Raw genomic sequence first — 14,431 nt, forward strand, 5'->3', positions numbered from 1 at the left:
TTGTAGGTGTAAGACCAAAGTGCTACTCCATCCTCTTGGCAGACGGTGGCCGGTTGAGTTCAGCTAAGGGTGTTCCAAAGTTCATAAAGAAAAAAAATGCTCATCAGCGATACAAAGACGTCCTATTCCAGAAGCAAACATTTACCTTTGGCTATCAGGGATTCACAGTGCGCAATGGACGAATGAGTACAGTAAAATATCCCAAGAGAGGGATATCTGTAGTTGAGGACAAAAGATACTGCTTTAGCACCTTGGAGTCACGGTCTTACGGTCATCCCGATAATTCTACAGGGTAGAGGAGGAGGAAGAGAAGGAGGAGGAGGAGGAGGAAGCCCAGATCATGACACTGTCAAACGAAGAAAAATTGGAGGAAGGTGATGAAAGAGGCATAACAGAAGCGAGGCTAGCCGGGTAATGGGTGGGCAAGAGATCGGTGAAATGGGAGAACAAGAAGAAGAAACCTACGAGTTGTGGGGAGAACGGTATGTGCTGGCCGAGCGATATTTTCCCCTCGAAAATACAGCTAGCGATGGAAGATGACATGCTAATGCTAGCCGCGGAACAGGAAGAAATAAATCAAATGCTCTCATAATGCTCTGTATATTGAACTAATGTTGGAGTCTATGATATTATAAAATTGCACATGATGAATCTGTAATCATAATTTGACCAAATTTCAATAAACATTGAGTTTGTTTGACTTGTTTATATGTCCTGTATCAAAAAACGGATAAAAAAAACAATAATTGTCTTAAAATTATTCGATTTGTGGAAACGTATAGATAAAACGCTTTTATGTTTCGATCTGGCTCATATATAAAAAAAATGACGAGTGAAATGTGCGCGCCGGCGCCAGCAGCGGGCGCTGCGACGACATCGTTCGACGACAGGATGCGACAGGATTGCGCGCGGGCTCGGGGCGGGCCGGGCGGGGCGGGGGCGGGGCGGAAGCACTGGGGTAGTGGTGGTGACGAGTGAGGTCCTGTGTGGAGCCAGACCACTGATTTAAGCGTGTTATACAAACTGCTGCCGCCGCCGCGCACATTTCGCGAGTCATTTTTTTTTATATATGAGCCAGATCGAAACATAAAAGCGTTTTATCTATATGTTTCCATACATACAAATAGAAGAAGAAACAAACAATGCCATACTTAGAAATTCATACAACGCAACACAGTGTCATAAAAACGGATGACAATGAGTCCATCCTTATTCCGAGTCACCTTTAACTTGCCCTTCGCGTACCCTTTAAATCCTCGAAATAAGATAAAAACAAAATAATGCTATACACAGAAATACATACAACGAAACACAATGTCATAAAAACGGATGACAACGAATCGATCCTTACCACGAGATACCTTTAACTTGCTCGTCGCGTACCCTTTAAATCCTCGAAATAAGATAAACAAACAAATAGGGTAAGAAACAAACATTCCGTATACAGAAATACATACAACCCAACACAGTGTCACAAAAACGGAAAGTCATGAGTCAATCCTTCCCACGAGTCACTTTTAACTTGCCCTTCGCGTGCCCTCTAAATCCTCAAAATATATAAACAAACAAATATGAAAAGAAACGTACTATGCAATACACAGAAATACATACAACCCAACACAGTGTCACAAAAACGGAAAGTCATGAGTCAATCCTTACCACGAGTCACTAACATGCCCTTCGTGTGCCCTCCAAGCCACCGGATGCATCTTACTATAGGTCGAAGGGACGGATGGCCCAAACACAGACAAAGAGTGGAGGAAAATTTCAACTTGATTTCCAGACTGTTTATTGTTTTAACTAGTGAGCCTCGGTACACTTCCATCTTGCCTCGCCCTCCGCTGACGTAAGGGACGCACGAACAGACGAAGAAACGGAAAAGAAACGAAAATAACAGAGGCTTTATGTTTCGTGTGTGTGTGTGTGTGTGTGTGTGTGTGTGTGTGTGTGTGTGATCAGCCAGTGGTATTTCATTTATCGCAAACACCAGTAGACGGACAGACGGAAAGGAATCAGAATCAGACTTAAAAGGATCAGAAACAAACATAATGGAATCAGAAACAGACGAAAAAGAGTAAAAAATGGACGGAAAAGAATTAGAAACAACAGAAAAGAACTAGAAACAAACATAAAGGAATAAAAAAAAAACAGATGGAAAATGATCAGATACGGACGAAAAAGGATCACAAACAGACATAACAGGATCAGAAACAGACATAAAGGTGTGTGTGTGTGTGTGTGTGTGTGTGTGTGTGTGTGTGTGTGTGTGTGTGTGTGTGTGTGTGTGTGTGTGTGTGTGTGTGTGTGTGTGTGTGTGTGTGTGTGTGTGTGTGTGTGTGTGTGTGTGTGTGTGTGTTCGAGTGTGTGTGTGTGTGTGTTCGAGTGTGTGTGTGTGTGTGTGTGTGTGTGTGTGTGTGTGTGTGTGTGTGTGTGTGTGTGTGTGTGTGTTCGTGTGTGTGTGTGTGTGTGTGTGTGTGTGTGTGTGTGTGTGTGTGTGTGTGTGTGTGTGTGTGTGGGAGAGAGGGAAAGAAACGAGATTAAGGAAAGATGGAGGCCGGGAGCAGGTGGGCGGGGCATATTCCATCCAGGTCATTAACCTAATGTCTTTACCCTTTTCCGTGATTATAATCTTGTGGTCATTCGAGCTCTTTTTTTCCGCGATCTTATCTTAACCCTTCAACTACCCCCTCTTCCGTCACCCCTCCCCCCCGCTGGGCACCCCCACTCCCGTCACCCCCCCGGTTCCGTACGCTAGCCCGAGAGGGGGTGGATGGGGTGGGGTGGGTGTAGGGGGGTGGGTGAAAAGGTGAAAGATGTGGGGGGTGGGGGGTGTCCAGCTACCCCCTCTTCCGTCATCCCCCCGCTGACCCCCCAACCCCACTTCCGTCACCCCCCACTTCCAACTACCCCCACTTCTGTACATTTGTTACTACCTACGTTAGCCATTTTCCAATCACTAGGAACGATACCATGGTGCAAAGACATATTAAACAGCATTGTTAAAGGTCTGAGTATCTCTCTTGATATTCCTTTAAGTACTGTAATTTTGGATATATTTTATCAAGTCCTGGACTTTTGTTAGTTTTAAGTGACTGCAGCGCTTTGAGAACCTCATCTGTACTGATTTCAAAGTCAGGGAGAGTACGACTGGGATTTCCAATAGTGGTAGGAACAGCAGCAGTATCGGTAGAATTACTATTAAAAACCGAGGCGAAATAAGAATTTAACGTGTTCGCTATGCGTTGGGTGTCTGTCACGATATTGCCCGAATTATCTGTTAATGGGCCAATCCCACTTCGAATCTCTTTTTTTTTTTGTTTGTTTATATACCTAAAAAAACTTTTAGGATCTGACTTGCAATTTACCGCAATGTTTACTTCGTACCTCCGTTTCGCCTGTTTGATTAAACTTTTGACTTGTCGTCTTGCTTCGTAGTACCGTGTACTATTTTCGGTAGAGTTATCGGTTTTCTTTTGCCTATATAACAAGTTCCTCTTTTAGAGAGCAAGTTTGATTTCATTATTAAACCACGGAGGATTTTTAACTTTTCGACGCTTTTCACAAGATTGCACGGATCAGTTTGAAATTAAGCTTTAAAGTCTTGCCAAGATTCTTCGACGTCGCTGTTGGATACTAATTGAAAGTTCGTTAATGACTGTCTTATTCTTTCAAAATTCGCTCTTTTAAAATTGACATACAATAATGCAATCCTTGTTTGAGCTCTTATGTCGAGACGCACCAGTCTCGCATGATCCGAGGTGTTCGCCAACGCTGACATTGTCAACTAAGTTCTCTTGGGTTACTAATACAAGATCAAGAATATTATTATCGTGCGTTGTTTCACTAACCATTTGGCTAAGGCAGTTATTTTCAACGAAGTCTAACATCCTATGCGATTCCCCCTCGGATCCCGTGAGTGTCTGCCAGTCTATATGCGGTAGATTAAAATCGCTCAAAATCAATGCATCATTGTTTCGGAGAGTTCTTTGCAAAACGCTATATATTATTTCATCATTCTCGCGTGATTGGCCTGGAGGCCTGTAAGTGACGGATATGTTGATTTTTAATTGATCGGTATTTGAGCTCACGCTCAAGTGTTCTACAGTACTGTTCTCTGGTGTTTTATCAACGGGCTGTAAGCTACTTTTGACGTAAAGAGCCACTCCTCCACCTCTACGATTAACTCGGTCTTTATTGAAAATATAAAGTTATTTACATTATATTAAAAAAATTCAGTCATTATTAGCGGTGTCAATAAATTTTTCAGTTACGGCAATTACATCAACGTCTTCTGTTTTAGTTAGGCACTGCAATTCATCGATCTTATTTCTTAAGCCTCGAGCGTTAAAGCTAAGAACCCTTAAGTTGTCTTTTGTTATAACTCGAGACACGGGTTGTTAGTTGTTTTAGGATTTAGTGAAGTGCTGGCCGCATGACAACTATTTATATTTAAGTGGGCGGGGTGTGAACGCGCGACTCGTTTTTTGCTCTAAAGTCTCGAACAGCGCCGTGAAGTAGTCTCCCAAATCCTGCCGCTCCGACTGCTGACAAATGGAGTCCATCTTTCTGAAATAGACTCCTCATGCCATAAAATTGATCCCAAAAGTTTACGTAGCCGGCGAGAGAGAGAGAGAGAGAGAGAGAGAGAGAGAGAGAGAGAGAGAGAGAGAGGTTGTGGTATCTGTATCTCCATGGGTATTTTCATGAGCCTGGTGATAGTTTGAGAAGGCTTCTGTACCATGAATGTGAAGAAAAAAAAACACTTATGAGAACCCGACTGATATTCTTTGTTTATGATCGCTGTGGGAGCCGACATCGTCTGAGAATACGGGGCTTAGTTCAGACTCAAAGCCCCGGGCCGTATCTCAGTCGCTTTCGGCTCTCATTACAATTATTACCCATGGCCACAAAGGAGATTATTCTGATTCTCACGAGTGTTAAAGAGGAACAAACTGGTATACTGTGAAGTATAGTACCTATAGCAGTGGTGGGCACCGCTAACCGAAAAGTTAGCTTCGCTAACTGGTAATACACCAACTAAAAGGTTAGCTTCGCTTACGCTAAACCGCTAAACTGATAAAGAAATTAGCGAAAGCTAACGCTAACTGCTAACTTTTTTTATATATGGATTTAGCTTCGGTCTGTCCATTAATGATGGCCTCCTTGTGTTGGCACATGACGCACCGGAAGTGCAAGACATTGGCGTTCGTCATACCTCTTTATTTAAGGACAAAGTGCTTCTCCAGGTGGGGCCACGGGTTCTGGAACTTCTGGGACTCCTTGACGTCAGCTTGAGTGTCCTCCGCCTCACCCACAGCTGTTGCCGGCTCCCTAACAGGGTCAGCATCCTCAGGTGGAACAAAAACGTCATCACTCTGTTCACCTTCCATGGCGTAAATAACGATAAACAAGGCGACAATATTGAAAGCGACTACACGCTGACAACGTCGCAGCTGAGCTCAATAAAGAGCCCAACAAGCAACACGAAGATAAAGAAGCCTCCAGTTTATCCTAAATCCGTATGATTTACCCAAGATTTCCCGCAAATTTACGATATCGAGTTCTTGTTATTGAAAACAGAGTTCGACGAGTTGGAAATGGAAGATGCACTACCTTAAAATACCAAAAAAGTCTCCCTAATAATTGTCCAATTGCCCTACTTTAAGGCGTGATTTACCCAAAAGTGGAAGAACTGGAATTGTTGCGCCATATGGCTCAACTGGTGTTGCATCTGCCCACAACGGACAAGACCAAACCTATATGATTTTTTTTAGTGGACTTAAGTTAGTGGAGGAGGAACTACACTTAGGGGAAGGTAATTAGTCCGCTAACTGTTTCCAAAGTTAGCGAAAACGCTAATCAGCTGACGAAAAAGTTAGCTTCGCTAATCAGCGGTTAGCGGATTAGCGGAATCGTGCCCACCACTTCCGTCAGATGCAGTGATTTTAGTGTTTCTTACCTTTTATGCCGTGACATTAACGTTTCGTATCCTCATCAGGTGGGATTTTTATCCTTTGACAGCTGTGACTTCACCACCCGCTTATGGGAAACAAACTCCTGGCACAGACTAGCGTCGACTTAAAGTGCAAGAAAGGTCGCAGCCTCACCTTATCGTCCAACGTGGAGCAGCCTTCACACAGGCGGTGGCTGAGGGGTTAGCGTGACGGCCCCGCGTTCAGGAGCTCTAGGATGGACACGGGTTTGAATCCTGGCCGCCGCACAGCTGAGGTTTTTCAGTCACCGCCGAGTGGCCTAAGACTACCAACATGCTGGCCTAAAGACCACCCATCAACCTGGGCTCTAGATAATCTCTCCAAAGAGAGGCTCAAAGATGAGTCCCGGGGATGCGGCATGAGCCAACACATGATGGCGCCCCTATAAACACTCGCCTGCGCCAGAACGGGCTGGGCCGACCATCAGGCCCCACCGGAAAGAAGCCTTGGCCGACCATCAGGCCCCACCGGGAAGAAGCCTACCGGCGCAACAGGCCGCGACGTAAAAAAAAAAAAAAAAAAAAAAAGCCTTCGCACAGGTTCTTCAGCGCCGACTGGTAGCAGGATCCGTGGCTCAAGGATGGGAGAAGGATATATGGAATGGAGTTGAGGGGAAGGAAATGGAAAGGAAGGGAGGGGAGGGGAGGGGGTAGGAAGGAGTATGGATGAGAAGGTAAGGTAATACAAAGGAGAAGGATAGAAAAGGAAAGGGATAGCATGGTGAGGGAAAGAAGAGAAGGAGCGTAAAGAAATTGAGAGGAAAGAAAAGAAAAGGAAGAGAAAGAAATGGAAAGGAAAGGATAGAGCGGGAAGGAAGATAAGACAAGGAAGGAAGGGGAGGGATAAAAGGAAGGAAGTAAATCAGAATATAGAAGGAAAAGACGATAAAGAACGATAAAGAATGGAGCTGACGACGACGAGGACGCAGACAAGTCGCTGACCAACGCCGACCGACGCAAACATGAAAGAAGAGAACAAAAAAGAGGTTGAAGTGTGGAATGTGAGTCACGAATACCAGTCAACTAATAAAACTCTGAGGACAGCTGTGTGTGTGTGTGTGTGTGTGTGTGTGTGTGTGTGTGTGTGTGTGTGTGTGTTTTCTTCTCACCTGGGCGTTTGTGCTCCCCTCAACAGTAAATCGTAGTGCAGTCGACCCTCTTTTGACGTGGCCATTAGGAAACCATCATCGCCAGAGCCTCCGCCATTTCCTTCTTCATTTTTCTTTTCCTTTTCCATCGCTTCCGTCAACGCCACCATCACCATCACCACCATCACCGTCACTATTATTTTCATCCTGGGGTAGAGAAAATAAAGTAAAATATAAAGATATTCAAAGTAAAAGATCCGTATTCCCAAAAGTATCCAGCTCTCACATCAACTCTTTCCAGTGGACAAAACGGAGATCATTCGGGTTCTAATGAGTGTTTCATTAGGTTCACGGTACAGAAGAAGGGTCAAACCACAACCAGGGTCATAAAACCACTCATGCAAATGCCCACAACAACTCCTACGAAAGCCGTGTCAAAAATATCCTTGGACGCGTTTCAAAATATAACCCCAAGCTGACCCATGCAAAATTAAGTCGAAGATTGGGCTTAAGGATATGAAACTAGGGTCAAAGTCTCAAACATTTCGTGACTTACACACACACACACACACACACACACACACACACACACACACACACACACACACACACATTTAACAAGGCTTTCGCATAGGTCGTTGTGGTATTTCAATAAGTAGTTGTATGAGCATTAGTGAAAGTTTGACAAGGCTTCTGCATCATAAAATTGAAAAAAAAACCCAGTTGTACCATCACACTATGTATTGCCAGGTTACTCCCTTCTCCCTGTGACTTTGCAACAATAAACCAACAATCAGTCAGTCTCATGATAACCGAATTTATCTCCTTGTGGCCTTGGGAAATTATTGTGGAAGCCGAAAGCATTTGATAATACGTTACGAAAGATGGGGCCTCCCCCCCTGCCCCGCCCATCCACCCACGCCTCCCACGGCTGGTATGCTCAGACGCTTCCACCTCTCACGTCAACTATTTCCAAAGGCCAAAAAGGAGACAAATCGGGTTCTCATGACTGTTTTATTTAGATTCACGGTACAGAGGAAGGGTCAGACTACCACCAGGGTCATAAAACTACTCCAAATAATGCCACAAACTCCTACGAAAACCTTGTCAAATATGTGTGCTTGGGCGCCGAAATGTTTTAAGAATATGGCCCAGGGCTCACGCGCAACAAGTCAAATATGCTATCGATCATGAAGTGCAACGTGTAAATCATCAAGTCACCATGACGCAGAGCACGCAGGAGTGAAGTAGTTGATCCTCATTGCTGCCGCCGAAGGCGGACAAAGGTTATTAGTGCGCTAAGGCTGAGTATGACTGATTACAAGATGTGTAATGTGGTACATACATATAAAGGACGATGTAGAGGGTGGATAGGGAGGATTCTAAGAGTAAAGATGGGGACTACTGCAAAGCAGTGGTGCGAGATGGTATAAGCAGTGGTGGGATTCAATTCTTTTAAGAACAAGTTTTCTCACTCCAGTACTCGCTGACAACACGTTCTCTCACTATCTCAGTCTCTAGAAGCAAACCATACTGATATGGTTAAATCCACGCACATTCTACTTTCAATAAATATTTTGTGTCTCGGCTCTATGCCTATACTCTATATGGCATATTTATATATTCAAACTGTTATCAAAGTGATTTTGATATATTTAAGATCACAATTCCTGATGTCGTGATGCGTGACTACATAAAATAATAGCTACAGCCTCTCAAAAATAGAATAAAAAATCCTACCAGCTACAGTGGTGTCTGCAGATATGTTGTTGTTGCTGTTGTTGTTGTTGTTGTCAGGGACGCGAATATCTGAAGATCATTATGAGTCCTGGGAAGTCCTATGAGGTTATCACAGGCGTGACAGCTGGACTTTCTTCTTCAGGAAGTCAAAGGTGAGGATGATGACAGCTGGTTGACGTGATGGAGAAGTAATTAAAGTAAGCAAATTGAGCTGGCATAGGTTGCTGTCGGTGTAGCCTGTAACGGCGCTCTCGTTCGAATCGGTGATGCCACATTGGTCTTGAACCCGTGTTCGGCTCTACCCGACATCAAATCTGGTTTTAGTCGTGTTTTGACTATCAAAAGCCAGTAACAAATATATGAGGGTTTACCAAAATAAGTTATAAGTAGGTGTTCATGGGGAAAAATTAAGAACCCTGATTTAAACTAACAGTAACAACCGGTTCTCGGGATTAAATAAATTCCAAGAACAGGTTCTTGCGAGCCGGTGCGAGCAGGCTGAATCCCATTAATGGGTATAAGTGAGACCAGATGGCCGCACCACGATGTCAACACTCGGAAGGGGTAGATGCAGACTGCTGACGCAGGGTTTCCGCGTCAGCCGAATTCCTCCCTCTGTCTGGTGGTTGGTTGATTTGAGGGCAGAGAGGAGGGCGCAGCAGAGAGGTGAAGAGCTCCTCGCAGGGAGAGTTTGGTTAAGGGTCACACAACAAAGAACCCACAAGTGATTAATTGACCCCGACACGTGAGTTATAGCTGTATATTTCTGAATGATCTGAATGATATATCTTGCCATTGCCATATTCTGATGTGCGGGTTAAATTGCTCTTTGATGTATGGTAGTGACTTAATGATTTATTGCTCTTTGATGTAAATTGTAGTGACTTACGTATCCCTGATTCTTTGATAAACGTAGTGACTCTCGTATTCCTCGCGGGGCTGATGGCGGTAACAACCATTATGAAACTCCTCGAAGCCTCGGTAAATCTGTTTCGAAAGGCTCTCGCAGATGCTTCAGCCTCACGTCAACTATTTACAAAGGTCAAAAAGTTTATCAGTCAGGTTCTAATGAGTGTTTCTTTAGGTTCATAGTACAGAAAAATAATCAAACTACCACCAGGGTCATAAAAGTACCCATGGAAATGACCTCCAGTCCTACGAAAACCTTGTCAAATGTATGTGCTTGGGGCGCTTCAGCCTCACATTAACTAGTAGATCAGTCAGATTCTAATGAGTGTTTATTTAGATTCACGGTACAGAAGAAGAGCTAAACTACTACCGGGGTCACAAAGGTACCCATGGAAAAGCAATCCGATTCTACGAAAGAATTGTTAAATGTATGTGCCTGCATCCCGAAAGGTTTAAAAATTACACCAGCCTGGGACGAGAGTGAAGGGCAATAAATTATGCAACGGGGCGCCGAAATGGGATGAAAGCAAAGGGTCAATTTTCTAAACATCCGTCAAAGCGTGCCATATGTTCCTAGGGAGTATAATTATGTTCGCCGGTTTGCACACACCGTCCCATTCAGTGCGCACGTGGGAAATGGAACAAACCGCTGATAACAAAACAAACAACTCAGGTGACGTGTAGTAGCTATATATTTTGCCGTTATATAATTTATTACTAACTGAACTGAACAAATTGACGAACACACATTAATGAAAGGTAAAGTTGAGGGCATACCGGTTATAGCTACGCGTGCCCTCGGTGCTCATCTTCGTCACATACCATATATCACGTTAACAAATACTCCTTTCCCTGAGACACAAACGCCAGGCAATACAACACAACACTATCTGTTTTTCTCAGACGCTTCCGCCTCACATATATATCTCCAAAGGCCAAAAGTAGATCAGTCAGGTTCTCAAGAGTGGTATTTTAGGTTCATGGTACAGAGGAAAGGTCAATCTGCCACCAGGGTCATAAAACTACCTCTGGAAACACCCAAAACGCCCAAAGCCTTGTCATAATGTACATTCCATACTTAAATACTTATACCTACTTTTGAGATCCTGTGTACATTCCATACTTAGCCTTCTGGCATTATAATACATGTGTTTTTTGGAGACGAAATGTTAAAAATACGGCGGCAACACAGCACGACACTTCAGCTCATCCTCAGTAACACACCACAACTGGTCAGCTCAGGCAGGTCACGGTCACAGGCAGGTCTCGGTCACAGGCAGGTCACGTGTCGCCACCACCACGTTGGCTGAAAGACTCAAGGAAAGGAGGGATTCAGTGGCTCGTGTCCTAGAATCGCATCGCCTTAATTGTGTTCGAAAACAGAAGAGAAGAATGAAAGTGAGTTTGAATAGTTCTTTTGAACCGAGACTGAAATTGTGCGTTAGTAAAGAATTAGTTTGTTGTTATTGCTGCTGCTGTTGTTGTTCAGTATGAGGACGAGGAGGAGGAGGAGGAAACATGGAAACATGGAAATGCAGGGAACAGAAAGCCTATTGGCTTATTACGAGGTTGCCCGCTTTGGTGATTTAATCTGCTCGACAGCCACTTGGGGCCTGGGGAGCAGATGAAAGCACCTCGACATTGAGGAGCAGATGAAAAACACCTCGACATTGAGGAGCAGATGAAAAGCACCTCGACATTGAGAAGCAGATGAAAAGCACCTCGATATTGAGGAGCAGATGAAAGCACCTTAATATTCAGCTCACTCCTGACGCAGCGAAGTGACGGTCGATTCTATATATGAAGGAGTTGATGGTATTCGCATTTACTACTTCTGAAGGAAGATTGTTCCAGTGACGGATGACTCGGTTTGAAAAGAAACTCCTTCCGATGTCTGTGTTACATCGACTAGACTGAATAGGTAAACCGTTATTTGTAGTTCTTAGGTTGGTTTGCAGTTCAAAGAATTTGGAGTAATCGACGTTATTGATTTTTTTCAGATACTTGAAGACTTGAATCATATCTCCTCGCAGGCGTCTTTTCTCCAATGTAAAGAGATTGAGTCGCTTGAGTCGTTCCGCGCACGGTTGAGCCCTTAAGGTTGGTATCATCTTCGTGGCGCGTCGTTGAGTCTTTTACAATAAATCAATGTTCTTTCTGTAATTAGGAGACCAAAACTGTACTGCATACTCGAGGTGCGGTCTTACCATGGAATTATACAAGGCTAGCATCACGTCTGGCTTTTTACACTCGAAGTTCCTCGCTATGAACCCGAGCATAGTGTTGGCTTTGTTGTAGGCTTTTTTACAGTGATTCTCGTGTTTCAGGTCACTGCTGATAGTGACTCAAGATCCTTTTCCTCCTGCATCGCTTGAAGAGGTTTCCCATTCATAATGTATGTGTGGATACTATTTCTGGACCCAATGTGCATGACTTTGCATTTGTCAACATTAAAGGACATTTGCCATTTTTCTGACCATTCGATAATGTGATTGAGGTCTTTCTGAATGATTTCGCAGTCGGTCTTTGTGAGGCCTTTCCACCCATCTTGGTGTCATCAACAAATTTCGATATTGTTGAGTTCAGTCCTGATTCGAGGTCGTTGATATTATATGCTGAAGATAATGGGTCCCAGCACTGACCCTTGAGGCACTCCACTAGTGACTGGAAGCCAATCGGAAGGCTGTCCGTTTAGTAGTACTCGTTGTTTTCTGCCGGTGAGCCAATCTCTTATCCACGCGATCAGATTGGCTCCAATGTCCGCCGAGTGCAGTTTTTTAAGGAGTCGCTCGTGCGGTACCTTGTCGAAGGGCTTCTGAAAGTCCAGGTATATAACATCACTGGGGATGTGGGCATCCCAGTTCTTATATATACCTTGGAAGAAGTCTAATAAATTTGTTAGGCAGGAGCGCTTGTTTCTGAAGCCATGCTGGGTGTCGGAGATTACATTATTGTGTTCTAAAAACTTGACAAGTTTGTCTCTAATAATCTTTTCGAGTATTTTTCCTGCCACTGATGTCAACCTTATGGGCCTGTAGTTTAATGCGACGCTTTTGTCTCATTTTTTGAAAATCGGTGTCACGTTCTCCATCTTCCAGTCTACCGGAACCTTGTTCAATTGAACAGACTGGTTGAATATGTTAGTGAGTGGCTGAAGTATTTGTTGTTTAAGCTCTTTTAATAACCGTGGTGACAAACCGTCAGGTCCTGTTGACTTGTTCGTGTCGAGTTTGTCCAAATACTTTTTCTCTTCTTGGTCGCATATTGTGTCAATTTCCAGGGTCGTGATCTCACTCGGCGGGTCAGGGCTCTCGGGAATGGTTTCGATGTCCTCGACTATGAATACGAATGCGAAGCTACTGTTGAGGATTCTGGCCATCTGTTTACTGTCCTGAGTTACAGATCCAGTCTCGTCTGTCAGGGGACCAATATTGGATCTTACTTTTTTTTTCGATTTGATGTATGTGAAGAATTTTTTTGAGTTTGTCTTGATGTCACGCGATATTTGTTTTTCGTAGTTGCGTTTACTACTCCGAATAAGGGTGCGACAAGCTCTGAGGCTGTTTTGGTACTATGCACGGGCTTCGGCTGTGTCTTTTTCTTTCATTAGGTTATAATTCCTTTTTTAATTTTGCCGCCCTTTTTTTCTCTGTTCATCCACGGTGGATCCACGGTACCATTTGCTCGCCTGGGTTTCGTAGGCACTGTAGCCTTCTCTACCTGCAAAAGCTTATCTTTAAAGTTGTTCCACACGTTGTCGATTGTATTGTCGGTTAGGTGAAGTTGGTCCCAGGTTGCAGAAGGAAGCAGCTCCCGGGCTAGGTTGAAATTTGCTTTTTTGTAGTCTGGTATCACTGACGGATTGTCTACGAGTTTGTGACTTATGTTGACATTGAAACGGATTAAGTGGTAATCGCAACCATTATTTTTTTCACCAACTTCACAGTCGCGAATGAGGTCGGGGTCGCTTACTAATACCAGATCCAGCAGATTGTTTTCTCTTGTCGGTTGAGTTACAACTTGAGTGAGGAACGAATCCTCCACCATTTCTATAAGCCTGTTACCCTCTTGATCTCCAGTCATCAGTCCCCAGTCAATGTTAGGGCAATTAAAGTCCCTAATTATTATTGCTTCTTTGCTTTGTGTTAAGGAGTGAAGCTCTTTTTACAGGGCAGTGTCGTCGGCTGCCTGTTGTTTTGGAGGCCTGTATACGGTCGCAAGTGTTAGTTTCTTATTATTCGCGGTTATTCCCACATAGACGGAGTCGTAACTCTCTGCGTCCTGTTTGTCTATTTTTATGGCAGGGAGCGTACTTTTTACGTAGCAAATTACTCCTCCTCCTTTCTTTTGCATTCGATTGTTTTGGAAGCTTTCGTACCCGGGAAATGATAGTTCAGATACTAGATGTGCAGAATTGGCCCAAGTCTCTGTGATGGCTACCACATCTGGTTTCTCTGTTGCAATATACGCCCTAACTTCGTCCTTTTTGGGTAATAGACTTTTTTTTTCTTTTTCTTTTTTACAACAAAGGAGGCAGCTCAAGGGCACAAAAAAAACAATAAAAAAAGCTCGTTAATCGCTGCTCCCATAAAAGAATCAGAAGAGGCGGCCAAAAGCAAGGTTAAACTCGGGAGGAGAGGTGTCCTGATACCCTCCTCTTGAAAGAGTTCAAGTCGTAGGCAGGAGGAAATACAGATGAAGG

At 43.9% G+C, this 14,431-nt stretch overlaps 1 long non-coding RNA gene across 1 annotated transcript; it reads right to left on the reverse strand.

The window, feature by feature from the left end:
- Positions 1-1,772: 1,772 nt before the first annotated feature.
- LOC126990436 (uncharacterized) lies at positions 1,773-11,021 on the reverse strand. Its single transcript, XR_007744369.1, has 3 exons — positions 10,954-11,021; positions 7,102-7,287; positions 1,773-1,841 (listed from the first exon to the last, which is right to left on the reverse strand). It is a non-coding gene; the product is annotated as an uncharacterized LOC126990436 (long non-coding RNA).
- Between the last annotated feature and the right edge of the window lie 3,410 nt (positions 11,022-14,431).

This window comes from Eriocheir sinensis, unplaced genomic scaffold (assembly GCF_024679095.1).
Source record: "Eriocheir sinensis breed Jianghai 21 unplaced genomic scaffold, ASM2467909v1 Scaffold1641, whole genome shotgun sequence".
NCBI classification, from domain to species: Eukaryota; Metazoa; Arthropoda; class Malacostraca; order Decapoda; family Varunidae; genus Eriocheir; species Eriocheir sinensis.